The sequence below is a fragment of the Tiliqua scincoides genome, chromosome 6 (assembly GCF_035046505.1).
Source record: "Tiliqua scincoides isolate rTilSci1 chromosome 6, rTilSci1.hap2, whole genome shotgun sequence".
NCBI classification, from domain to species: domain Eukaryota; kingdom Metazoa; phylum Chordata; class Lepidosauria; order Squamata; family Scincidae; genus Tiliqua; species Tiliqua scincoides.
In genome coordinates, this window is record NC_089826.1 from 60,796,487 (window position 1) to 60,823,610 (window position 27,124).

General features: G+C 45.1%; 1 protein-coding gene across 2 annotated transcripts in view; it reads left to right on the top strand.

The window, feature by feature from the left end:
• Positions 1-1,965: 1,965 nt before the first annotated feature.
• Positions 1,966-27,124, top strand: part of TLR3 (toll like receptor 3) — a 40,905-nt gene continuing 15,746 nt past the window's right edge. The window contains exons 1-2 of one of the 2 annotated variants that reach the window (XM_066631911.1): positions 1,966-2,107; positions 3,683-3,848. The gene's annotated coding sequence lies outside the window, so the exon portion shown is untranslated. Of the gene's footprint in view, positions 2,108-3,682; positions 3,849-22,765; positions 22,964-27,124 lie in introns of those variants that run through there. The other variant, XM_066631912.1, reaches the window with a different exon arrangement.

The following is a 27,124-nucleotide window of genomic DNA, read 5'->3' on the forward strand; positions in this document are numbered from 1 at the left end:
TTTTTTTACAAAAAAAAAGCACTGCCCCTGCCTCACTGCACTCACAGCTCTCGCCTGAGCCCAGCCCGCCTTTCCTCTCCCCACGCTCTGCTTCCCGCACAGCTTCCAAGCGGTGGAGGGCGCAGGGGCATCTGCTGAGGAGGAGGACGATGACGAGGACGAGGGACAGACAGACAGCCAGGGAGACGGGTTGCAGCACCCAGGTACTGGCTTGGCGGGGGGGGGGGGAAGGAAGCTGGCTGGTGCAGCCCCTGCACCTGAGACAGCCTAGGCATGTCTACTGAGAAGTCCCCTTGTGTTCAGTGGGGCTTACTCCCAGGAAAATGTGGATGGGATTGCAGCCCAAGCCTATGCAGGTCTACTGAGAAGTAAGTCCCCTTGTGTTCAGTGGGGCTTACTCCCAGGAAAATGTGGATGGGATTGCAGCCCAACCCCATGCAGGTCTACTCAGAAGCAAGTAATTCATTCATTTTTATAGTTATTAATATAAGGCTTGGCTGATCTAAATTAATTAAACAAAAATTATTACTAATAATTTAGTAGCTTTGTAATGTCATCAACAGGAGATTTAGGTTTTTAACTATAAATGGGGAAGCTGAAGTGTCCTTGCTGCATTATAATAACACTTAGGAAATATGTATTCCTCTGTGCAGTAGGTCAGATCACTGTTGTCTATTAATTTTTGGTTTTTTTAGACTATATTTAATCACTATTATAATGGGGACATAGTACACAGGGGAAAGGGGGGAACCACAAAAGATGGGTTAATGAATTGATTAAGTTATGAAGTTATGAATCAAAAATCATGTGGTCACACACCCTCTGTTGGTTCAAGATGAGTTGTAAAATAGATTATATTCCGGTATTATATAATTTATCTATTTTACAATTCATCTTTTGTGTTTATTCTTCTGCTCCCCCCCTTGTGTGCTTATATTGCGCATTCATTGTTATCTGATCACATATTTCTCTTTTTCTTTTTTTGCACCAATCATGTTTCAATGTCTTGAGCCAATAGAGGGTATGTGACCACATGATTTTTGATCCATAACTTGTTTATTAATCAATTAATTAACCCATCTTTTGTGCCCCCTCTCCCCTGTGTGCTAATTGATTTGGGTTCAAACAAATCTGTAGAGTGATGTAATGTAATCATTTTTTATATTTTGCCTTCCTCAATTGTTTTAACCAATATTTATTAAATGTTTTAAAAGTTTTAATTAATTTTTTTGGTTCTTACATATTTGCAAATACATGCAACAAGCCGTGATATAATCCTTGGTGTGCTCTCCCGAGGTGGTCCGTCTCTTTTTGTTCTTCTCTCTTGAAGATCTCCCCTCATTTTCTGTTTCTTAAGTAGTTGGGGAATGGGGATTTAAAGAGAGAGAAATGAGATGAATAAATAAATAAATAAAAGATTTATTTTATTTTAAATAAAAAAATATTTTATATATTTATATATACATATTATATATTTATATATATATTAAATAAAATATTTTATTTTAAATAAATTTAAAAATAAATAAATAAATAAATAAATTTATAAATAAAAGATTAAATAAATAAATAAATAAATAAATAAATAAATAAAAGATTAACAAGTGAGTTCCTGCACTTTTTTTTTTTTAACAAAAAAAGCACTGCACATAACACATCATGGCTTATAACCCATAATGGATTTTTCCTCCAGAAACTTGTCCAATCCTCTTTTAAAGGCATCCAGGCCAGATGCCGTCACCGCATCCTGTGGCAAGGAGTTCCACAGACCAACCACATGCTGAGTAAAGAAATATTTTCTTTTGTCTGTCCTAACCCTCCCAACACTCAATTTTAGTGGATGTCCCCTGTTTCTGGTGTTATGTGAGAGTGAAAAGAGCATCTCTCTATCCACTTTATCCTTCCCATGCATAATTATGTATGTCTCAATCATGTCCCCTCTCATGTGTCTCTTTTCTAGGCTGAAGAGGCCCAATCGCCGAAGCCTTTCCTCATATGGAAGATGCCCCAGCCCAGTAATCATCTTGGTTGCTCTCTTTTGTACCTTTTCCATTTCCACTATGTCTTTTTTGAGTTGCGGCGACCAGAACTGGACACAATACTCCAGGTGTGGCTTTCCATCGATTTGTACAACGGCATTTTAATATTAGCCATTGTGTTCTCAATACCTTTTCTAATGATCCCAAGCAAAGAATTCGCCTTCTTTACTTGCACCGCACATTGGCAAATTCACTAGTACGGGTCCAAGTAGACCCCTACGTACAGCTGAGTATTACCCCTGGGTAATGGAACAGATGTTCCCTTACCCAGACAAGACCTTCACAACTGCTTCCCTTGCAGGATGTAGTGTTGCTACATCCAAAACCCATTTGGATGGGTTCATTTGGGATCCAAACACCAAACCCATTTTGGTGTTGCTGCATTGGCGGAGAAGGGAAAGAATAGGACTGGGCTGTGAGAAGCCCACAGGGGCTCATAATCTAAATAGAAACACCAACAGAAGCCATCGAGAATGACATCATGTTGGGATGAATAGGTGCCGTTGCTCCTGCACAGCTTAATGTAAGAGAGCCACCACGTTCAAAATCAAATCACGTTAAACTGCCTCTTAGTCCAGTTGGCAGGGATAAATAAAAGGGGTATTTGAACAAGGATAACACTTCATGCATCTGAAAGAGCGGGTACAAGTCCACAGATGTATGTGCTACAAGAGACCTGTTAGTCTTTATGATGCTACAAGAATATCTGTTGGTTTCTACAACAAACTAAGACAGTTATCCTTCTGGAAGCATAAATAATAGTTAAGAAAAATGTATAGTGTTGTTTTTCAGAATTGTCCTGCTCAGTTACCCAACACCATCCTCTTTGCAAAGAGTGTTTTCAAGTGCTTTTCAAATTTGCAGACACCCAGAAACAGCTGTCACAGTACATGGTGCTGAGCAGTAGGTCAGTTTGACTCAGAACACCAAGGGTATTTTTTTCCCCCCACTGGACGTATTCCAGAGATATTCTTAAAATCACCTGATACACAGCTGGGATATGGTGTTGTACTGTTGGCAAAGCTCAGCATTTTGGAGTCTACCCAAATTTTCAAAGTAGGAAGAAATCAGAGGTCATCCAGCCTAACCCTTATTAAAAGGAAGACTCGCCTCCAACAGATCTCTCACAGATCAACCTATGCTACTGACCATATTGTCCACAATCCAGACCACACTGTTTCATAACTTCACACTACTCAAGCTACATGTTGCAAAGAAATATAATAAATTCTTTAATGTCTCCAGTCAATTTGACTAGAGGGAAAAATAGACACACTCCTGATCCTATATTGAAAAATCACGGAAAAGTATTTTGACAAGGTCACAGATACTGTCATTTTGAGCCAGTTCAGAAAATCTATGAGCATTTGTGGTCTCATTTGTTACTGCAGTGGTGGCTGAGAAGATTATTAATGCCTTTATTTGTGGCCCTACATTTCTCATTTTCATGTGCCTTGAATGACAAAGTAGCAGCATTGTGTGTCTCACTAGAATTATGCAAATAGAGCACCAGCCCCACTCCTTTATTATCTGGTGCATATTGCATTATGTGAAGCTGGTGAGGCATGCACATAAGAGTGTCTAAAAAATGAAGGAGAGAAAGCAGGACAGAGTCAAATCAGCATTTTTTCATGCATTTCCAGGCTCCCAAAGTGTTGACAACTTTGAAGGAAAAAACTGGGGACGTCAGGAAAACTGTCCGTCCAAGAAACAGAAAAATTGCACGGACAGCACAAACTCAGCAAATCCACACTCCTGTTGGGCTCACTGACCTTGGCCATGCCATGGGGGTTATTGATTCACATGGAGGTATTTCACTTGAATATTGTCAAGCTAGAGATCTGGCTAAGCTCCTCTGCAATGGGAATATTCCTTTTCTATCAGTGATGCTACTTTAGATTTCTGAAAGCATTTCAAGGCTAATTCTTAGGTACATTCTAAGGTCAAGGTTGCAACCCTGTGCACATTTACTTGGGAGTAAGCCCTACTGAACTCCATAGAATTTACCTCTAGCAAACATGCATAGGGTCAGGCTATAAAGCTGAAATCCTTTGCACAGTGCAAATCTATGTATGTCTATTCAGAAGTAAGCCCCATTTAATTTAATGGAATTTATTCCCAAGTAGAGCCAAGTAAAAGCCTCATGTGGAGCAGAGGGGTAGGCTGCAGAATTGCAACTGAGAACTCTCCCCACAACCTGAGTTTGATCCCAGCAGAAGGTAGCCGGCTCGAGATTGACTCAGCCTTCCATCCTTCTGAGGCTTGCTGGGGGAGAGGTAACATGACTGGGGAAGGCAGTGGCAAACCACCTTGCTTATAGTCTGCCATGAAAGTGTCACAGACACCCCAAGGGTCAGTAATGACTCGGTGCTTGCACAGGGGATCTTTTTTTCTTTTCTTTATTCCCAAGTAAGCACATATAGGATTTCAATCTGAGAGTGAGTCTCATTGGTTTTTCAGTGGGACTTTACAGCACAAAAGCCTGAGATATGTGGATAGACATGACTTTACTCAATCTAGTCTTATTAAGGCTGCTTGAGCACAATAGGACTTCCTTCTGAGTAAATGTGTATAGGGTCAGACACCTCATAACCTTGCCTTTTGTGAAGAGTTCCTTACCATTTTAATAATCCAAGCTTTAACCTTCATCTGTTCTGCTGGAAATAAGTACTGCATATGACTGAACTGACAGCATAATTTAGACAAGGGAAAATAGGTTGTACTGGCTATTGTGGGGAAGGGTGGAGGAGAAAGGCAAATGATAACAGTGTCAGCAAAAATGGTATAAATTGCTCTTTGAAAGTTGACTTTCAAAGCTAGAAGCTCTCAAATTAATTTGCTTGAATAGCTTTTCTTTTCAACAGCACACAAAAAAGGCAACAGTTTCATCTTGCTGCTGTATTCATGGGTAAGAATGTTCAGTTTTACACATCTAGCCCCCATGCCAACTTGGATGGAATATCATCTAATGTTTTGAAATAACTGAGCTATAGACAAGGTTTGGATCACATGAGTAGATCGTATGAATGAATCTGTTTAAATCAAAGTTATTGTCATTGTTTAGAATTTTTATATGCTACTTTTCAACCAAAAAAAGTTCACAAAGTGTTTACATAGCTAAAATAAGTGGTTCTGTGTTCCATAAGAGCTCAGTGTCAAAAACAATGCAGAAGGAACTACAGCAAACACTGGACTGAAGAGGGACAGTTTCTAAATCTATGAGGGACATAACTTGGAAAAGCACTTCTTTCCCCAGTTAGCAGAGTAAAATATTGGGACTTATTTGTCAAAATACATAAAATGATTCTAAGGTATTGGTGCTTTTTTGGGAAGTAAGCAAAATGTTCCACACTGTGGAAATTCCAGGGATACCTTGGTTAGGGCCCGGTTAAAGGAGATGAAGCCCTTCTCTGAGACATAGCTTCAGGCCCCTGACTTCTGTCTGTCTATCTGTAGCATTCTAAGCATAAAGGACAAAACCACAAAGCACCCACAACATCAAATGTGCAATATATTGAAACATCTTAATTGAAATGACTATTTCAAGAGTCAGCCACAAATTTAAAAAAGCAATCTTCCGTCTTCCACCAATGATAAAAACTTGATAGACAAAACTGTCTTTGATTTAACAACAGAAAGGGCCAAATGTGTCTCCAAGTTGGGAGAGGGTGTCCCAGAACCTGAATGTCGCTACAATGAAAGCTTCTGTTCCATGTGCCCATTGGTCCAACGTTGGATAGTGGTGTGATTCTCACCAAGGCCTTGCCAGAAAATCTCAATAGGTGGGCAGACTTATGAAGCGGCAGCTGACTTCAAATGTTGTACCCCAAACCGGAGCTTTAAAGATGATAGCCAGCACTTTGAATTGAGCTCAGCAGTGAACTGTGAGAATAGTACTAGTGTGATGCATACTTTTTAAAATGTGCAATCTTTTGGCAATCCAGAACAATGAATGGTTCATTTAATAATCATTTGGATTAAACCGATGGGCAGCCCAATCCTAAACTGCTCTAGCACAGCTAGGCTGCATGGCCTGTGCTGCATCCACTGCAACTCAGGAGGTGGCTGGAAGTCTCCTTGGGGTAAGGGGTAAATTTCCCTTTACTCTGGGTAAAGCCCCAGTCGCCCCTATGGGGTTTCAGGGATCTGCGCCAGCTATATCGCTGGCACAAATCCAGGAAGCCCCATGTAGGGCTTAGATGCAGTGTGCGCCACCACTACCACCGATCCCATCACCCTCCTGGGCCCAATCTGCCCTTGTTCCATCTCCACCCAGAAACACTCCAAACACCTTCCTGCTACCCTCTCCCAGCACCAGAACCATCCAGCACAACCTTAACTCTGCCAGTCAGCAGTAGGTTCAGATGTGGAAGTGCCAAGGCGGTGTGGACCTTGCACTGGCCCAGCCAGCTCACAAGTTTGCAACATGAGTTTGCAACACTTATGGCATGTTTGTGATACTCTGAACTGGCACAGGACTGCTGTGCCAGCTGAAGAAAGGCTTAGGATTGGGCTGTGAGACAGCAACAAAATTACAAGTAGTCTACTGAATATAATAAAAGAAAAAAAAAAGAAAACACTAATAAAATGAAAAGAAAAACAAACAACTTTAGAAAATACATAAAGTACAGAAAAAAGGCTCTAAAATATTAAAATTTATTAACATTTATTTATTTATAAATATCTATAAATACATCTATTAAAATAAATCCTTCTTTTGATGAAACTACTAGTGAATTTTCATTAAGTCTGAACAGAACTTCACCTGAATTGAGGCATGTATTTCCTGCACTAACAAAATATGTACCTGCCTAAATTCTATGCACTGTTAAGGTTGCCATCTAGTGGTTGTGAATTAGAACAGTAGATTGCAAATCCTTTGTACTAGAACAGCATTTCTCAAACTGTGGGTCAGGACCCACTAGGTCATGAGTCAATTTCAAGTGGGTTCCAGTGGTGTAGCTAGGTCATTTGACATCAGGGTCCGTACATCTTTGAACATTCAGAATCCGTTTTAAAAGTCATTTAAGCCAGTGACTAACAAACAACACCCAACATTCCCACCAGTGGCATCCCGTAAGAACATAAGAACAGCCCCACTGGATCAGGCCATAGGCCCATCTAGTCCAGCTTCCTGTATCTCACAGCAGCCCACCAAATGCCCCAGGGAGCACACCAGATAACAAGAGACCTCATTCTGGTGCCCTCCCTTGCATCTGGCATTCTGACAATGTTTAATGTCACCCGGTCTGGTAACTCATGGTGTTACCCCCATTAACTTTATTTATTCATTTTACTATAGAAGAGTACAGCCAATCAGTAACCAACAAAAAAACAGTGGCCAACCTGTTGACACACAACTGAATAGGAGATTGAGTATTAGCTGTGATACATGGAAAAGGGAGCTAATATCTTATTGGTTCCATGCTGTGTCATAATAACACTTGATTAGCTCTCAGAACATTCAGACTCATTGGTCAGTTTTGAATTAAGGAAATACACTTTGATTGCAATCTTGTACACACTTTCCTGGAAGTAAGCCCATTGAATACAATGATACTTATTTCTGAGTAGACATGCTTAAGATTGTGCTGTTTGCTACATAAGTTGGTTCTTTTCTTTTTCTGTTTTTTTGGCTATAACTTTTGATAAAGCAGATATTTCAGTATGACTTGTTTCATTGCATTCTGCTGTAAATTACACATCAAATGATATATAACATGATGGTATTATTCCTAAAAGCCACAATTTTCACAATTTTCATCACTAGTGGTGTCACACATCCCCCCCCTCGAGGGTGGCACCCAGGGTGGCCTGTCCCCCACAACTACACCACTGGTGGGTCCCTATTCATTTCAATTTGTCTTTTATTTTTAGACTCAATGCTACCATGGTATGTTACAGTACTGGGGGAAATGTTACAGATCTGTACCTTTAACAGGCTACTACGTATATGCTTTTAACAATAATACTCAATGGGGTTTACTTCCAGGTGGATAGGATTGCAGTCTTTGGGATGTTTGGGGAATTTTTTTTAAACATATCAGCTACTGCTTAGGAGGGTTCTGCTTATTTTAAATAAATTTAGAAATGTATACGTATTGTAAAATTTTAATTTACTTACATGCAGTGCAATCCTATCTTGTGCTGGAACAGGCAGGCCAGGAGGCCTGCTCTGCATCCAGCACAAGATAGGGGCCCAAAGTGGGTCAGCTGAAGGTAAAGGGAAACTCTTCCCCTACCCCTGGGTAAGCCACCAGAGCCCCATTGGGTCTCCTCGGATTTGTGCCACCTCTGGAGGTGGCCTAAGTCTGAGGAGGGCAGAGTGGCTTGCAGCCACTCTGCGCTGCTCAGGAAACGGGGCTGGGGTCTAGCATGACAGTCAGGTCCCACCTTCTGATCCCTGCCCGACAGCCCCCGGGACCACGCTCCACCTTCCCTCCACCTACCCCTGAACGCCTCCCTCTCACCTCTTCCCTGCCCAGCCCAGACCCTTGTGCCTGCTGAGCTTGGCCAACACAATCCTCCCTGTCAGAGTCAGCGTGGAGGCTGCATTCAGCCTCCACGGGCCAGCACATATCCCTGCGGTGGCCCAACCAATTCTAGAGGAGGTGCAAATGTGTTTTACGGCATGTTTGCAACCCTCCTGGGCCAGTGAAAGGGACTTGAACCAGACCAAGGCTCACTCTGATTTGCGCCCTTAATTTATTTGATTTTGATCCAAATTCTAACCAACTTTCCAACACTGGCATAGCAGTGCCAGTGGGATGTGTACTGCCTCCTGCAGTTGGGTGGCACTCACGGAAGCCTCCTCAAAGTAAGGGAATGTTTGTTCCCTTACTTCGGAGCTGCATTGCCCTTATGTCAGTGCTGTAAAGTGGGTTAGGATTGTGCCCTTTGTTATACAGAAGGGGGTGTTAAAAATTGTTCTTCTTGATGATGTAATTCTTGATGATGTAAAAAGCCAAGAGGGAACTTCTTGATATCGCTCCTCTCCCATTCTCCCCTTGCCTCCCCTCCTCCCTGCCTTCCTGGCTGCGATCCCCCCCCCAGTCACAGTGGGCTTGGGTGCCTTGATCTTCCCCTCCTGTCCGGATGGGAGGGAAAAGCTAGCAACCTTCCACACAGCGCTGGGACCAGCACACAAACCTGCAGGGGGAAGGGGGGCAACAGTTAAACCAGTGCGTGCCTACAACTGCAGCCCAATCTAAGTTACTTCCAAGCAGGCATGCATAGATTGTGCTCCAAGGCTGCAATCCTATGTACACTTTCCTGGGAGTAAGCCCCATTGACTATAATGGGACTTACTTCCAAGTAGGCATGCATAGGATTGGGCTCTCAGATGGCTGGCTGGCTGTGATGGGTTCCTTGAGCAGGCAAGGCAAGGCATTCCAGGCAAGCTGAAGTGGGAGCACTGAGCAGCACGTAGCACCCAGAGCAGGCCTGGCCTGGCCTGGCCTGGCCTCTTAGTAATAATAATCATCTCATCATTTATTTGAAATTCATCGATCCCTATTCTATTCAGTTCCTAAAGGTAAGCTGCTGGCTGTTATGATTGTCTCCCCTGCACTTCTCAAACTGTATATACACACTTTCCTGGGAGTAAGCTCCATTGACTATAGTGTGACTTACTTCTGAGTAGACAGACACAGGATTGGGCTCTAAATTAGATATGCCTTTTAGATTTGTGGTCACTTACAGAAGTACGTAAGAGGGGTGGTGGTTTGAAAGAAGGCCCCTTTGGTTTCTTCCCTTTTTGGAAGCCTCCAGTGATCTCTACGAACATTTCTATTTTAGCAAGCCTTGTGATTTTAGTCTTCTGCAGTGCCTGACACCTGCTGCTTTTATTGATGCTTTAATGCTTTATTGATTATTGTATTTGATGTGCTTGCATGTTCATCCATTATGCCTGTGATTGTTTGCTGCTTTTTTACATTGCATTTTACAGTTTTATTTTTACATGTACACATATTTAAATTGTTGTAAACCACTTTGGCTGCCCTTCAGAAGAAAAGTGGGATAAAAAATTAAATAGGCAAATAAATAAATAAATAAATAACACAGTTTTAGTTCATACAACTTATGACCCAATCCTAACTTTCAATGTCCTTGCTTTATCAAAATATTAACTAACATTTCTCACTCACTTTAACAAATAAAAAAGACCCAATTTAATTAATTAAATTTCATTTCGTTGTGGGGGGGGGCTACAAAATGTTCTTTGCACTGGGCAGCAAATGGGTTAGCTACGCCACTGGGGGAGAGGCTATTATTTCACTCTGATAGATGCAAAGAGACTCTGTCTCTGCTGGAGAGAAGGTGGAGTACCTCAAGACATGAGGGATGCAAACATCATCACGCTGTACAAGAACAAAGGTGACAGGGGTGACTGCAACAACTACCGCGGCATCTCTCTCCTTAGCGTTGTAGGAAAGCTGTTTGCCCGAGTTGTACTAAAGAGGCTCCAGGTACTTGCAGAGAGCGTCTATCCAGAATCGCAGTGTGGATTCCGAGCCAACAGGTCCACCACTGATATGGTATTCTCCCTTAGACAACTGCAGGAGAAATGCAGGGAACAACGACAGCCACTCTTTATAGCCTTCATAGATCTCACAAAGGCTTTCGACCTGGTCAGCAGAGACGGCCTCTTCAAGATTCTCCCCAAGATTGGATGTCCACCCAGGCTCCTCAGCATCATCAGATCTTTTCACAAGGACATGAAGGGCACTGTTGTCTTCGATGGCTCCACCTCAGACCCTTTTGACATCCGAAGCGGAGTGAAACAGGGCTGTGTTCTTGCACCAACCTTGTTTGGGATTTTCTTCGCTGTCCTGCTGAAGCAGGCCTTTGGAACTGCAACAGAAGGCATCTATCTCCGGACCAGATCAGATGGAAAGCTCTTCAACCTCTCCAGACTGAGAGCAAAATCCAAAGTCCAGCTGAAATGTCTGCGTGACTTCCTCTTTGCCGACGATGCAGCTGTCACTACCCACTCTGCCAAAGATCTCCAGCAGCTCATGGATCGTTTTAGCAAGGCCTGCCAAGATTTTGGACTGACAATCAGCCTGAAGAAAACACAGGTCATGGTTCAGGATGTGGACTCACCTCCCTGCATTACAATCTCTGAGCATGAACTGGAGGTTGTCCATGACTTTGTGTACCTTGGCTCAACGATCTCCGACACTCTTTCTCTCGATACCGAGCTAAACAAGCGCATCGGTAAAGCAGCTACCACGTTTTCCAGACTCACAAAGAGAGTCTGGTTCAACAAGAAGCTGACGGAACATACCAAGATCCAGGTCTACAGAGCTTGCGTCCTGAGTACACTTCTGTACTGCAGCGAGTCATGGACTCTTCGCTCACAACAGGAGAGGAAACTGAGCGCTTTCCACATGCGCTGCCTCCGACGCATCCTCGGCATCACCTGGCAGGACAAAGTTCCAAACAACACAATCCTGGAACGTGCTGGAATCCCTAGCATGTATTCACTGCTGAAACAGAGTCGCCTGCGTTGGCTTGGTCATGTCGTGAGAATGGATGATGGCCGGATCCCAAAGGATCTCCTCTATGGAGAACTCGTGCAAGGAAAGCGCCCTACAGGTAGACCACAGCTGCGATACAAGGACATCTGCAAGAGGGATCTGAAGGCCTTAGGGATGGACCTCAACAAGTGGGAAACCCTGGCCTCTGAGCGGCCCGCTTGGAGGCAGGCTGTGCAGCATGGCCTTTCCCAGTTTGAAGAGACACTTTGCCAACAGTCTGAGGCTAAGAGGCAAAGAAGGAAGGCCCATAGCCAGGGAGACAGACCAGGGACAGACTGCACTTGCTCCCGGTGTGGAAGGGATTGTCACTCCCGGATTGGCCTTTTCAGCCACACTAGACGCTGTGCCAGAACCACCTTTCAGAGCGCGATACCATAGTCTTTCGAGACTGAAGGTTGCCAATACAAGGTTGCCAATACAGATGCAAACTGTAGCACTGTCTTCACACCAATAGATGGCGATATTGCACAGCAATGTCAATATTTGCTCATAGGCAGAGCTGTTTGAAAATGGTTATTTATTGTACTCAGAAGTAAGGCCCATTGTATTCAATGTTTTAATCATAAGTAGAGGTGTATGTTTCCGATGAGTAAGCCTTAGTGTTACTGAACACAATGGGCGAACTTTTGAATAAAATAAATAACACCATTTTCATCAAGCGCCTCTACTCATAATAAATTGTAGGGTTGCTCTAGTTGCCCTCTTTTTGTGCTGCTAAGCAAACCAGTTTCTATTTTGTCTGTACTTTTTGTATTTTGAGGATATTTGTAGGCTGTTATTTTCCTTTAGCACACAACCACTTGGATTGCTATTCTGTTGTATGAATGCACATACTTCCTCATTCAGTGCACAGTCTGTCATTTCATCCTTTGCCGTCTATGAGGCTCACTTTTAATGTTTAAGTATGATAGCATAGGACAATTGTTTTAGTGCAATGTTCTTTTCACTGTTACATAAAATCACATGACGAGACTAAGGCTGTTGCTAATGATCCAATTGTACTCAGATGCTGGTGGCGCATGGATGCTGGCACAACATCTGTCATATCCTAAGCCCACCCAGGTAACACCACACCAGCACAGTCTTTCCCAGTAATGCCCCATGCATCCATGGAAACCCCAACACAAGTCACTTATGGTGCACCATTCTGATGTCAGTGCATCATCAGTATGATGTCCAAAGAGCCAACCATCGCATCCATGTAGATGAAACAAGCACACAGGCCTTGGCTGTGGCAAGGGTTTGAGTCTATGTGGGGGCTACAGCAAGCTGCATGGAATTCTTTTGCCAGGAGAGGGACTGGGATGAGTCAGAAGAGGAGCCTCAACAGTACTCAGACATAGTAGGCTGCTGTGGCTCACTATATAAAGATGTAGGGTGAAAGTCAGGTAAAAGAGGGTTAAGCCTGGCCAGGGGACTTGCCCTAACTAGCAAGGCACTCACCTTTTACATGACTGACCAGAAACTACTAATGCAGGGGCAAAAGAAGAGGAGGAGGCAGGTCTAAAACCCACATTGGCTACTCTACAAATCTAGGTAACCATCCAATCACATAGAAGACAGGTAAAGAGCACCTGATCTGGCATTTAACACCTTGCATCACTGCAAGCAGGCACATCTGGCTGAGAGGCTGTAGCATATGGACCTATTAGAGGTGAACAACAGGGGCCAACCATTGAACTAGCATGTGACACAGAACACTTACGCAGTGGCCTGCCAAACTAACCACATCCTTACACCCCATGCCCTTTGCTGCATTGCTGGCACCTGCTGGCATGGCTGTCCGTATACTGCTCCTCATCCCTTTGCCATTGCCCACCATACAGTACAGTCAGCCCTTGGCATCTGCAGGGGTACCATTCCCAGAACCCCCAAGGATGCTGAAGCCGGCAGATAACTTAATCCACAGGTCAGGACCCTCACTTGACCTCTGGATGCAACCAGAAGTGCCTTCCAGTCATGACCGGAGGTGTTCTGAGGCCCGGAAAGGCCAATCAGAGAGGTTAAACCTCCAGGTCCTAGAAAGCTCCCCAAAGGTGCTGAAAAGGCACTTCCAGTTTTAATAATACAGATTGAGTATCCCTTATTCAGACTGATTGGGACAGGAAGCAGTGCCGATTTTGGATTTGTTTGGATTTCAGAATAATTCCCATAAATATAATGAGAAATGCTCATTGCATCTGTTTTCTTTTGCAAGGAATTGCAATTTTTCCAAGCATGAAATGAACTTAGAACAAAATGTGCCATGAAAATGAAAAGTAAAATTGCAGAATACGGATATGTGAATGACACAAGGGTAAAACTATTAATGCAGATGCCAGTGCATGAGTAAAAGCTGATGGTGTCACCGTATCTTCCAGCAGTAAATGCTAGTGCAGCTACTGTTTACCCTTTTCAAAAGCCCTTCTACTAAGCAAGACTAAAACATGATGCTCCTTATGACTGGGCAGGAAAACATTCTGTGAGTATCTTAACAAAAATAACTTCTTTGTTGGGAGACACTTCCTCTTACACAAAGCCTAATGTTCCTGTTTTTCAACCTAGGAAACGAAATCGAAAAATTTTATTCTTCGTTTTTATTAATAGCTTAAGGATGCTATTCTAACTGAACCTACCTGGCACAAATTTCCTATTGAAATCAACTGAACTTTCTTCTCAATAGACATGTACAAGATTGCACTGTAAATCAATGCCACAGTTCAATGTTTAGATTTCAGGTGGGTGGGAGGGTGGAATAGTAAACTAAGGACCTGAATTTATCCAGCGTTTCAGCACTGATGTAGCTGTGCCAATGGGGGAGTGCACTGCATCCTGTAGTGGGGAAGGCAGTCATGGAGGTCTCCGCATAGTAAGGGAATGTTTGTTCTTTTCCTTAGGGTTGCATTACGGCTGCATTGGTGCTAGAAAGTTGGTTAGAATTGGGCCCTAAAGGTGCTGTAATTTTGCTCTTGTGAAAACTAATGGAAATTTGTTGTCTCTCAAGGAATAGTGGTTGCCTGATTTCACCAAAAGTCATAATTTACTGGATGTAATTCATAGATCAATCAGTTAAGCATTAGTAACAATCCTTCACCCTTCCCCTACGGTGGGGGAGTAGCTGAAGCTTTGTAAGGAGATTAGATTAGTTTGTCAAGTCACATAGTGAGTCCATGGTGCAACCAAGTTTCAAAAGATCAGGCTGAAATCCTGTACACACTTACCAGGGAGTAAGTCCCACTTAACCCAGTTAGACTTTATTCTAAGCAGATATGCATAGGATTGCACTGTCAGTCTCTTAGGACTGTGTTACTCCAGTTCTTTGACTATGAGCTCAATTCTATGGTTTTCCCCATCACAGCGTACAGCTGAGCCAAAATGGGTGGTCAGGAGGCTAGGGAGGGCAAAAGGAAAATATCTTCCTTTAACTTCCCGTTAGCTCCTTGACCAGCAATGGGTCTCCTTGGACCTGCGCCAGCTCTTTAACTGGCACAAGTCTGAAGAGACAAAGGGGGCATGTGAGCTGCCATCAGTGGGGATAATATCTGTTGCAAGTGGCCCATGCCTGGTGCCACCCCCTCCTGCCTCTAGCACACCCCTGGCCTTCCCTCATTCCAGCCTGTTATGCCTACCCCTGACTGTTCCTCCATGCTGTTCCACCCCCGGCTGACTCACCTCCACTGGTGGGTCTTCACTGCTGTGTGCTGGGCCTCTGTGGCCTCTCTGGTCGTCATCTAGATGCCTGCAATTCTGCAAGCTTACAGAGCACCTTTCACAACAGCAGAAGAGTGCATTCTGTCACCAGAATGCTAGCTCCAGCGCTGACGATGGCCTAGGATTGGGCCATGTGTCCTCTGATAACTCTGGCTCTATCTTCCCAAAGCCAAAGATGGTACTAATTAATGGCTTGTGGGTTTTTACAATTAAATAGCCCGCACATGAGATCAAGACATCAAAGACAATAATTTTGGTAACATTTGATTTTTTAAAAAAAACATGTACCAGCCTCTCAGACCTCCTCAGAATGAAGGGTTTCTTAAAATGGCCACAAATGATTCTGATTCTTACAAGAATTTACAGCATGTCTGTTTTAATTTCCTCTATGAGTTTCTTGGTTCTTGAAAAATGAGAATGCTTAATTTATTCAATTTGTAGATTTCTTTCAATTAAAAATTTATTGGATTGCTCAGTGAAACACTAATAACTAATGTACATGCAAAAAAATTAATACAGACTTACAAAGCAATTACAGATTTTGGCTGTCAGGGTTGCACTGACTCCTCAGCTATTAACAGATTTACAGCCCAATCCAAAAGTGGGCAGTGCTGTCAAACTAGCATTCTGATGGTGCTAGGTGCTTTCTTACAGTCACAAAATGCAATATGCTCTTGCGTGGAGGCTGGCCGCTGCCACAAGCAGCAATATCCAGCTCCGTGTGGTAGTTGCCTTTGGACATGCCCCGGCTCTAGTAAATCTAGGGGGTGGGAGGGAGATGAGGAGGGCAGAATAGGGTGGTGGAGGGTGGAATGGGGCAGTGACAGGGTGGGGAGGAGGGCAGATCAAGACTGGGAAGGGGGTGGGTTGATAGCAGTGCATCTGCAAGATCCAAACCCTCTTCCAGACTCAATCTGCCTTCACAGGTCCACAAAGACTTGTGCCAGCAATATTGCTGGCACAGGTCTAAGTAGACCTAGTGGGTTGCCTTGGGCTTACTCCAGGAAAAGGGAACAAATGTTACCCTGAGGAAGGCTTTGGAGGCCCAAACTCCCCCACACAGTGACAGGATACAGCAGGTACCACATTGGTGCTGCTGCATCACTGAGCAGGGAGTTAGGATTGGGCTGTTACAGTATCTTTCTAAATAATTAGGTTAATTTTTTTAGAAGTAAAACACTATTTCTTTGCTTAAGTTTTGTCACCTTTCTTCTTTCATCATTATATTTTTTTTGTGCAAAGTTTATTTATTTATTACAGATACAGGTGGGGAAAATAGGTTAGACTTAGGGCTGGGACTACACAGGTTACACATGAGGGCATTGGCCATAGATTACAACATACATTGTTCCAAAAAAAGAAATCAGCAACGACTGAAAAGAAAAATTATCATCTTTGTCATTATACTAATTAATGATTTATCTAAGTGGAGGAATTTGCACAAGCGCTTGAGGAATCTCTTCCAGGCCCGGCCGACGCAAACGCATCCAACAGATGGGAACATTTCAAGAATACCGTTTACAACACCGCCTTGTCCATATTCGGCAAGAAGACCAACAAGGCGGCAGACTGGTTTGAAGCCCACTCTGAGGAGTTGACACCAGTCATTGAGGAAAAGAGGAGAGCTCAAGCAGCATACAAGGCCTGTCCCAGTGAGCGCAACCTGCAGGTCCTCCGAACTGCTCGCAGCAAAGTCCAACAGACTGCCAGGAGATGTGCTAACGACTACTGGCTCCAGCTCTGTTCCGAGATACAGATAGCAGCTGACACGGGCAACATCAAGGGGATGTATGATGGTATCAAGCAGGCCCTAGGTCCAACACAGAAGAAAATTGCCCCTCTGAAGTCTGCCACAGGCGAGGTCATCCAGGATCGGGTGCAGCAGATGGAACGCTGGGTGCAGCACTACTCTGAGCTATATTCCAGAGAAAATGTAGTCACCGAAGAAGCACTGAACAACATTGAGTGCCTGCCTGTGCTGGAAGAGCTTGACAGTGAACCAACCCTAGAAGAACTTCACGTGGCCCTGGACTCCCTTGCCTTTGGCAAGGCACCTGGAAAAGACAGCATCCCTGCTGAAGTCCTAAAATGCTGCAAAGAGATCATCGTCACTGAGCTGCATGAAATCCTCTGTCTCTGCTGGAGAGAAGGTGGAGTACCTCAAGACATGAGGGATGCAAACATCATCACGCTGTACAAGAACAAAGGTGACAGGGGTGACTGCAACAACTACCGCGGCATCTCTCTCCTTAGCGTTGTAGGAAAGCTGTTTGCCCGAGTTGTACTAAAGAGGCTCCAGGTACTTGCAGAGAGCGTCTATCCAGAATCGCAGTGTGGATTCCGAGCCAACAGGTCCACCACTGATATGGTATTCTCCCTTAGACAACTGCAGGAGAAATGCAGAGAACAACGACAGCCACTCTTTATAGCCTTCATAGATCTCACAAAGGCTTTCGACCTGGTCAGCAGAGACGGCCTCTTCAAGATTCTCCCCAAGATTGGATGTCCACCCAGGCTCCTCAGCATCATCAGATCTTTCCACAAGGACATGAAGGGCACTGTTGTCTTCGATGGCTCCACATCAGACCCTTTTGACATCCGAAGCGGAGTGAAGCAGGGCTGTGTTCTTGCACCAACCTTGTTTGGGATTTTCTTCGCTGTCCTGCTGAAGCAGGCCTTTGGAACTGCAACAGAAGGCATCTATCTCCGGACCAGATCAGACGGAAAGCTCTTCAACCTCTCCAGACTGAGAGCAAAATCCAAAGTCCAGCTGAAATGTCTGCGTGACTTCCTCTTTGCCGACGATGCAGCTGTCACTACCCACTCTGCCAAAGATCTCCAGCAGCTCATGGATCGTTTTAGCAAGGCCTGCCAAGATTTTGGACTGACAATCAGCCTGAAGAAAACACAGGTCATGGTTCAGGATGTGGACTCACCTCCCTGCATTACAATCTCTGAGCATGAACTGGAGGTTGTCCATGACTTTGTGTACCTTGGCTCAACGATCTCCGACACTCATTCTCTCGATACCGAGCTAAACAAGCGCATCGGTAAAGCAGCTACCACGTTTTCCAGACTCACAAAGAGAGTCTGGTCCAACAAGAAGCTGACGGAACATACCAAGATCCAGGTCTACAGAGCTTGCGTCCTGAGTACACTTCTGTACTGCAGCGAGTCATGGACTCTTCGCTCACAACAGGAGAGGAAACTGAGCGCTTTCCACATGCGCTGCCTCCGACGCATCCTTGGCATCACCTGGCAGGACAAAGTTCCAAACAACACAGTCCTGGAACGTGCTGGAATCCCTAGCATGTATTCACTGCTGAAACAGAGACGCCTGCGTTGGCTTGGTCATGTCGTGAGAATGGATGATGGCCGGATCCCAAAGGATCTCCTCTATGGAGAACTCGTGCAAGGAAAGCGCCCTACAGGCAGACCACAGCTGCGATACAAGGACATCTGCAAGAGGGATCTGAAGGCCTTAGGGATGGACCTCAACAAGTGGGAAACCCTGGCCTCTGAGCGGCCCGCTTGGAGGCAGGCTGTGCAGCATGGCCTTTCCCAGTTTGAAGAGACACTTTGCCAACAGTCTGAGGCTAAGAGGCAAAGAAGGAAGGCCCATAGCCAAGGAGACAGACCAGGGACAGACTGCACTTGCTCCCGGTGTGGAAGGGATTGTCACTCCCGGATTGGCCTTTTCAGCCACACTAGACGCTGTGCCAGAACCGCCTTTCAGAGCGCGATACCATAGTCTTTCGAGACTGAAGGTTGCCAATACAAAGATTTATCTAAACAGTCATATTGTTTAACTAAAGTTATCTATCCAGTCATAAAAAGGCTTCCAATATCTTCTTACTCTACCTAAATCCTTCTCTTTCATTCTTTCTGTTAAAACCTCCATCATTGCTATTTCATAAATTTTATCTATTAAATTTTCTCTAGTTGGAACATCTGTAGATTTCCACTTTTGCGCATACAATATTCTTGCCACTGTACTGATATGTACAATAAGGTGTTTCTTATATTGGTCTTTAATTTCTGATGTCACATTTAGGAGGAATATTTCCAGTTTGAATGGTAATACACAATTCAATATCTCTTGTAGCAATTTATGTATCATTTTCCAATATTTCTTTGCTTTTTCGCATATCCACCACATATGATAAAAAGTTCCCTCAATCTCTTTACCCCCTGAGGGCTGGGGATAAGAATAGGCCCTCAGTTTGGCTGTACTGTCGTAAGAGGCGACTAAACAGCCACCGGGTAGATGGGACTCGACAGCCTGGGAAGGCAGCTCATCTGAGAGAAGGAAAACCCTGATCCCAAACCTTCACTGCCTTGTGGCTACATCCAGTTATGGAAAAGGCTTCAGGAGTCAACCTCGAAGCAAAATCCAGAGCTGGAGTCCCTGAGGCCGTTCGCAGCTGTATACAGTCATGCTCTGGCAACTCCTGCGACGCCGCTGGAACCAACCGTATTGGCTTCTGCCTTTCCATTGGACCATTTCAGCGACGTGGAGAGGGGGGAATTGCTGCATGGGTAACAGTCTATCCTCCATATCTACTTTACCCGGGCTTTGCGCACTGGAGAGAACACTGTTCCAGAACCACCATTCAGAGCGCGATACCATAGTCTTCCGAGACTGAAGGATGCCAACCAATCTCTTTACATTTCCAACAATTGTTTAATGACCCAGGGTTCATTTTTACTATTTTCCCTGGAGTTAAATACCATCTATAAAACATTTAATATCAATTCTCTTTAAAAGATACAACTTTAGTTATCTTAATATTTATATTCCAAATTTGTTTCCAGTTGTAAATCGGTATATTATATCCAAATTTTTTTGCCCAGTGCACCATTGTGTCTTTAACTTTCTCATCCTCCATTCTGATCTCAAGGAGAAAGTTGTACATTTTTAAAATATATTTTCCTTTATCAATCAAAAATATTTTATCGAAACATATCTTCTTCATAAAAACCTATTTTTTGGTCTTCTCGTATTCTTGTTCTTATTTGCATTTTGTTCAACCAATCCAAATTTATTCCTTTCTCTTCTAACTCAGTTTTACTTAAGAGCTCTCCTTTAATATTCAAGAAGTCGCTGTATTTTCTATTTTGGTTTTTTTTTAAATCCAATTCGGATTAGTTGCAATTCCAAGCGGTTTTATCCATCTGGGTAATTTAGAGTATATTTTGTATTTTATCTGTTCCCATATCCAAATTAAAGATCTTCTTAAAATGTGTTCAAATTATCCATACTTTTTAATTTTATCATAAAACAGGAATGCGCGCCAGCCTATTTGTAGATCATGTGCTCCTAATATTAAAATTTTGGAATTCGGCATGAGTCCCCAGTCTTTTATCCAGTTTAAGTCTGCTGCTTGGTAATATAACTCCCAGTCTGGTAATCCAAATCCTGCTCTTTTTTTATCATCTTGAAGTAATTTCAGTCTTATTCTCGGTTTTTTTGCCTTGCCAGACTAATTTTGTGGTGATTTTATTCAATTTTTCAAAAAAAGTTCTCTTCAAAATAATGGGGACAATTCTTTCATCATTATAATCATCATAAATAATTTTATGATAAATAATAATTTCATCATAAATAATTCTTTCGTTATTATAATGAAGGAATCCATTAGATTTTCAGCCCAGTTGTATTCATTATTTATTTACTTAAGTTCACATTTTTATACCTCCCTTCCTCCAGGGAGCTCAGAGTGGTTACATAGCTCTTCCCCTCCTTTTGTCCACACAACAACCCTGTGAGGTAGGTAAGGTTCAGAGATAGTGACTGGCCCAAGGTCACCCAGAAGATTTCACTCTCCCACACCCTGTTTTGCCCCCTCCCCGCCCCCTCTACCCTCATGCCACCTCTCCCACTGACATGTTAGTTGGTCAGCGGTGGAAGATCCATTGTCATGAGTGGGAAGGCACAGGCCTTCCCACTGGTGCTACCAGCAGCATGCTAAGTCGTGTGTTGACTTAGGGTTAGGGTTAGAGTGCCTTTCGTGACTGGTGCTGACTGCTTTATGGCAGTCAATGCCAGCTGAGTGTCCAATCTGAGGACAGCTAGTAAGTTTAAGATTCGGCTTTTAGTGTACCAACTAGAAGCCATATTCCCTATTCATTCCTAGAGAAAGCTGTTGGTAGTGGTACCAGAATCTGCCCATCCATGAAGCCAACTGAGGCAGTTGCTTTAGGAACCATACTGGTGAGGGTGCTCATCTCTGCCTGCCCATTCTTCCCCATTGGTCTTCCTTTTCCTGCTCCCTTGATTAGAAAAGGAAGGGGGGGCAGAGTGGACAAGACAGTGTAGAGGAGGGGATTCTCTCTAGCTCACTCACCACTCTCCTCTCCTCCACACTTCCTGTCAGTGGCATCTTTAGACCAGGGCTTGAAGGGGCACATCAACACATTGCATGAGCCTCCCTTTGGCAATCTTTGGGCTGCTTTGTGCCCAATCACTGTGCGCTCTTGCCATGGATCATGTTTTCCACACTTATCAGTGAGAGCACCTGGCGGCTGGGCCAGAAGATTGCTTAAGGGAGGCAGGCTTTTCACATTCAAATTAATAGGAGACTGCAGCATGTTGAGGTGATGTGATTACATCACCCCTGAACTTCTGGAATACAGAGCTCCAGGTGAACTCTGGATTGCACCCTGGGTGCAATCTGTGGTACATAAGAACATAAGAACAGCCCCACTGGATCAGGCCATAGGCCCATCTAGTCCAGCTTCCTGTATCTCACAGTGGTCCACCAAATGCCCCAGGGAGCACACCAGATAACAAGAGACCTCATTCTGGTGCCCTCCCTTGCATCTGGCATTCTGACATAATAGGGTAGAGGTAGGGACACCTCTTCTTCCATTTTAGGAAGTTGGAAGAACAGGGCCTGGCACATTACCAGGTAAGCATGTGGCACATCTCCTCAGGTGCTAGGAAGTCTCGGGCCAGTCTTGAATGGTGAGGAAGAGGAAAGTTCCCTTGCTTCACGCCCCCCCCCCAACATAACTCACAGAGCACTGTGGGGGGGGGGTGCCCATTTTGAGTGGAGCATAATTATAGATGGAGCTTTTGTGTGTGTTTTTATAACCCCAGCAACCTGAACCTTCCCTATCCTGTATGTGGTCAAAGACAGCTCATTTCAAATAAAGCGCAGGTCTGGTGTGTGTTTAAATATTTGTTCTTGCGCCATTTGTAAAACTGAGTATTCTTAGCTTTCGTTTAAAAAAACACCCCTCTGCATGCTCTTAAAACGTTCTGCCTCATTTAGGGTAGGGAATCCTTCACTCAGCGGGGTGAGGCCACAATCCTATCTACTCTTGCCTGGGAGTAAGCCCCACTGACTATAATGGGGCTTACTTCTGAGTAGACACGAATAGGATTGGCTCTAAAATGTTTGTTCCTGTGGATGTCAAAGGCGGAAGTGATCCTGAGGGCTGGATTCCTTGGAAGCAGGGTGATCATCTGCGAAGGCGGAGCGAGACTCCTGTTAACCACCTCCTCCTCGAAGGTGCCCTGCTGCCCTTCTCCTGGCTTCGAGAGCGGGCGGATTGTGTCGATCTTCGCCGGCAGGGCATGTAGCAGAGAATTTGCCAGTGCAGTGGGCACGGCGCCTGCAGCCCGATTACTACTTGCAGCTGATCTTCCTTGAGCAGGAAGGAGAGCGATCCAGCTGGAAACTCAGCGTAAGAAAGTTTCTGAGTGTGTTGTGGGTCGTCAGCTTTCAAAGGGGGATGCCTGGTTTCCTTCCGTCCTCCCTTGCAGTTCCTGTCGCCGCCTCTGCTAAGAATTGTGCCAATTATTTACAAATTGTACTTTGTTTCATCTTGACGCGCCTGATCAGAGTTCTCTCTCTCTCTCTCTCTCTCTCTCTCTCTCTCACGTAGGGCTCTGGGGGTTCACAGTTTCCAATGTGCTCATTCCTTGCAGTACCCCATTTAGGCTGCGATCCTGTTTCCTCCCACCTGGGAGTCAGCCCCATTGAACTGAATGGGACTTGCTTGGGAGTAAGTGCGCGTAGAATTGCGCAGTGGGAGAGGTGGGGAATCATCATGTTTGGATTCAGCAGGAGAACGGGCAGTTCTGGGCTCCCATTCGCATCCGCGCGGGGCTTACTCCTGAGTAAACGTGCCTAGAATCGGGAGGGACCGTGCACTCGATTCTGAAAAGGTTCAGGCCAGGGTTGAAGCAGTTTGCTCCGGCTTTCTCTGCAGTGTTGGATTGGGCCAAGCAGCAACCAAAGGGAGTGGCAGGCCCCAGCTTGCACTGGAATTGTTTTGATAAAAGCTATGCTTGATTTCTCAGGGGTTTGAATTGCTGCACAAGTGTAATGGTAGTGATAGCACTGACTATCCTTGCACTGACTCACTTTCTCTCTCCAGCTGGTCCGTCTGGCTGGCAGAACACTTCAGGACCTGTGCTGCTGGCTTTCTGTGTTGTGGCCAGCAGTGACCTTGAGGGAATAGTATTGCCTTGGATCCAGAGACACCAAAGAAAGGTGGCACAGGAAGGCACCATGTGGACATGCCATCCAAGCAGCCAGGGTGTCTAACATGGTGGTACATTCAAGTAAGTCGGGCTCAGTGGTGCAGCTGGAGAGGGTGCAAAGCATAGGTTTGCAGGGAGCCTCACCATGGCGTGTAAGCGACCCCCCCCTTCAGAGTCATTCTAGGCAGGGGGGATCAAAATGGAGACATTTGTCCAGAATGACTCCAAAGGAAGGGGCCCCTTTCACACTGCGGTTAGGTTCACTGCGATACTTAGTGCTTTGCACCTCCTCTAGCTACACCACTGGTCAGGCTGCATAAGCACACTTAAGGGAAGCACAGGGAATCAGGCTTCATTTTCAGACTTCATTCTTTTCTGATGCCTTTTATGCAAACATCTTTTAAAAAAAACTGCACAGCAACTTTGAGAAGAGGGTGAGAAGGCACTGACCATTTGAAATAGCTGCAAGTTTTGGGATGCAAGGATGTTGACAAGATGTGCCTGTTTATGTGCTGAAAACATGGCTAGGTTAAAATTAAGAAGAGCCAAACCAGGGAAGACACAGGCAGGCCTGTGTGGTTTTGCCCATCAGGACTGATAGGTGCTTTGGGACTGTGTGTGTTTTAGATCAGGAGAATGACATGAAGTTAAATACACTCTCTCCCAGGACTGCTTCTCCAGTGAAAATCTGAGCCCTTGGCAGCTGCTTTAAAAGTCTTCCAGCCTGACCACCAGAGCCATCCTTTGGGTAGGGCAACTGGAGTGGCCACCTGGGCCCTGAACTTTCATGACCAAAAAACAGCCATAATGGGGTGCCCCCCCACACTGGTTGAGTTGCACCAGGCCTGCACCCTGCTTGCACCCTTCTAGGGACGGCTCTGCTGGCCACCCTCAGTGTGCAATCCTAACCTGTGCTGGAACATGCAGGCCAACTAGCTTGTGCTGTCCAACGCAGGTTTGATGCGGTCTGGGGTGCAACTCGGAGTAAGGGGCTTTTATTAAAGAAACGCCTAAGGCAGCCCAATGGGGCTATTTGGATTTGCGCCCATGATTTTGCAGGTGCAGATCTGAGTGGCCCATGTAACACTGCTTGGGGATGGGATTTAGGATCCAGTCTATGCTGCTGCAGCAGCCAGTCCTACCCCATCCTGGGCCCAATCAGCCCACTGGGTTGCTGTCCCCCTGCCCTAAAATGCCCCCTCTCTGCCTCCTTTCCTCCCTTGCACCACCCTCTTCCACCACCTGTGCTGGCCTGTCCCAATTAGTGCAATCTTAGCCAGTTTGGGTGGTGTAGGGGCTGAATTTGGCCTTCCTGAGCCAGCACAGGCCTCTGTGCTGGCCCAGCCAACTCCCAACCCAGGCCAGCACGTACTCCTCCTGTCCTGGTGCAGGTCTGGTATTGCTAGGCCAGTGCGTGTCCTTGTGCTGGCCTAACCTGCTCCCAGGTAGGTGTGAACATGCTTTACGGCATGTTTGCAACACTTGTGCTGGCTCAGGATAGTGCTAGGATTGTGTTGCCTGTGTACTAAGGTCTTCACATCACTCAGGTGCCTCCACCTGTTCTTCCTTGCTGCCCCTTTATGCCTGAACCTGCCTCCTGGAACTCCTATGCAGTGTTTCCTCCTATAATTCCTTCAGATCCTTTCTTAAAACCCACCTCTCCTAGAAGGCATTTGGTACAATGCCTTAAAACTTTTATGCATACCTAGAGCTTAGGTATGCATAATGGAAATGGTTGCATATTCTTCCTCTGCTCACTTTTTGTCTCCATTGCCCTCGCCTTCCTCCTTTTTGTTTGTCTAGTTTGTAAGCCCCCTGGGGCAAGGATCTGGCCTCTCATTCTGCATAACTCATCATACACATTGTAAGAGTTAACACATAGGACATTTATGATCATTGGCACTAAGGATCTCTTTAAATAAGCAGAACTTTGGAGCCTGTGGCAAAACCAAAAGAGGAACTTCAAAGCATGTGTCCAAACGTGGACAAAAAAGGTACTTTCATGTAGAAGTTGCATGTTTCTTCCCATTTCAATTAGGCACACTGATTTCATGCATCCAGCACCTGCAAGGCATACAGGATTACATCTCAGTGCTGATCTTAGTCTTGTGCTCATCCCTGCCAGTCCAAACAACCAAGAGGGTGCACTAGCTAGATCAGTGTGGATGGCATAATCCAAATGAGCAATTGTTCTGCAGACAGAGCAGAACAATAGGTGCCCTCTTCTTAAGGTTCATTTTGCCCCATGTGTGGTGGGCAGCCCAATCCTAATCTACTTCTGGAACAGGCAGGCAACAGTAGCCTGTGCTGTATCCAGCACACATTAGGAGGTGGCTGGAGATAAACTTGGGGTAAGGGGATATTTTTCACCTTACCCTATGTTGACGTCAGCCACTCCTATGGAGCTCCTTGGATCTGTGCCAGTGATTTTGTGGGCTCAGATCTGAGAAGTCTGTGTAAGACTGCCCAGGCTGGAAGTGTGGTTTAGGATTTGTCATATGCTGCCAATCCTACCCTCCTCTCATGCTTGATAGCCTCCAGTTCTGCCCTCTCCTCACCCAGAATGGCCCTTGTCATTTCCTTTCTGACCTCCCATCACCTTCCCCACCCCCCTGTGTTGGCTTGGTACAAACTTACACCGTTGGCGCAAATGTACTCCGGTGTGGGGACTGGATTTGGCCTTCATGAGCCAGTGCAGGCTTCCATGCTGGCCCAACCAACTCCTGAGTTGGCACAAATGTGACTTGTGGCACATTTGTGACTCTCGGGAGCCAATGCAGGTGGCCTGCTCTGGCTCAACTGGTACTTTGGATTGTGCTCTTAGCAGTACAGCCAACAAGTGTGTTGTAATTGTGTCACTAGCTTCTTATTTTGGATCTCTCAAGGCTTTAAAAATGCTCCTGGGTGATTTGATATTCTTTGACTTATTAGAGCTAGGGTTCCCAATCCGTGGTCCGTGGACCACTGGTGGTCCGCAGCACCCTCCCAGGTGGTCCACGACCTCTCTGGTGAAAAAAGAATAAAAAATGCCCTTCCAGGAAGAAAAAAAGCCTCTGCAGCACCAGCAGCCAATCAGAGCAGCTCAGAGCCAATCAGAGCATAGCCTTTCTCCGTCTCCTGCCTCCCCCCTCCACCTCCCTTCCCTCCTTGTCTGTGAGTGCCCAGACAAGCAAAAAAGTGGGGTGCAGGCACCTTGTAAGGTGTGCGCGTTTGTGCAGCCTCCTGGCTCAGCTGCATGCAGAGGAGAGGTGCCCTGCCGACGCTGCCTCCATTCCTTGACCCTGTGACCCTTTACCTGAGCCCTCGCAGCCTGGTTTTTCAGGAGTCAAATCAGGACTGCAGCCAGCCTGGGAAGACTC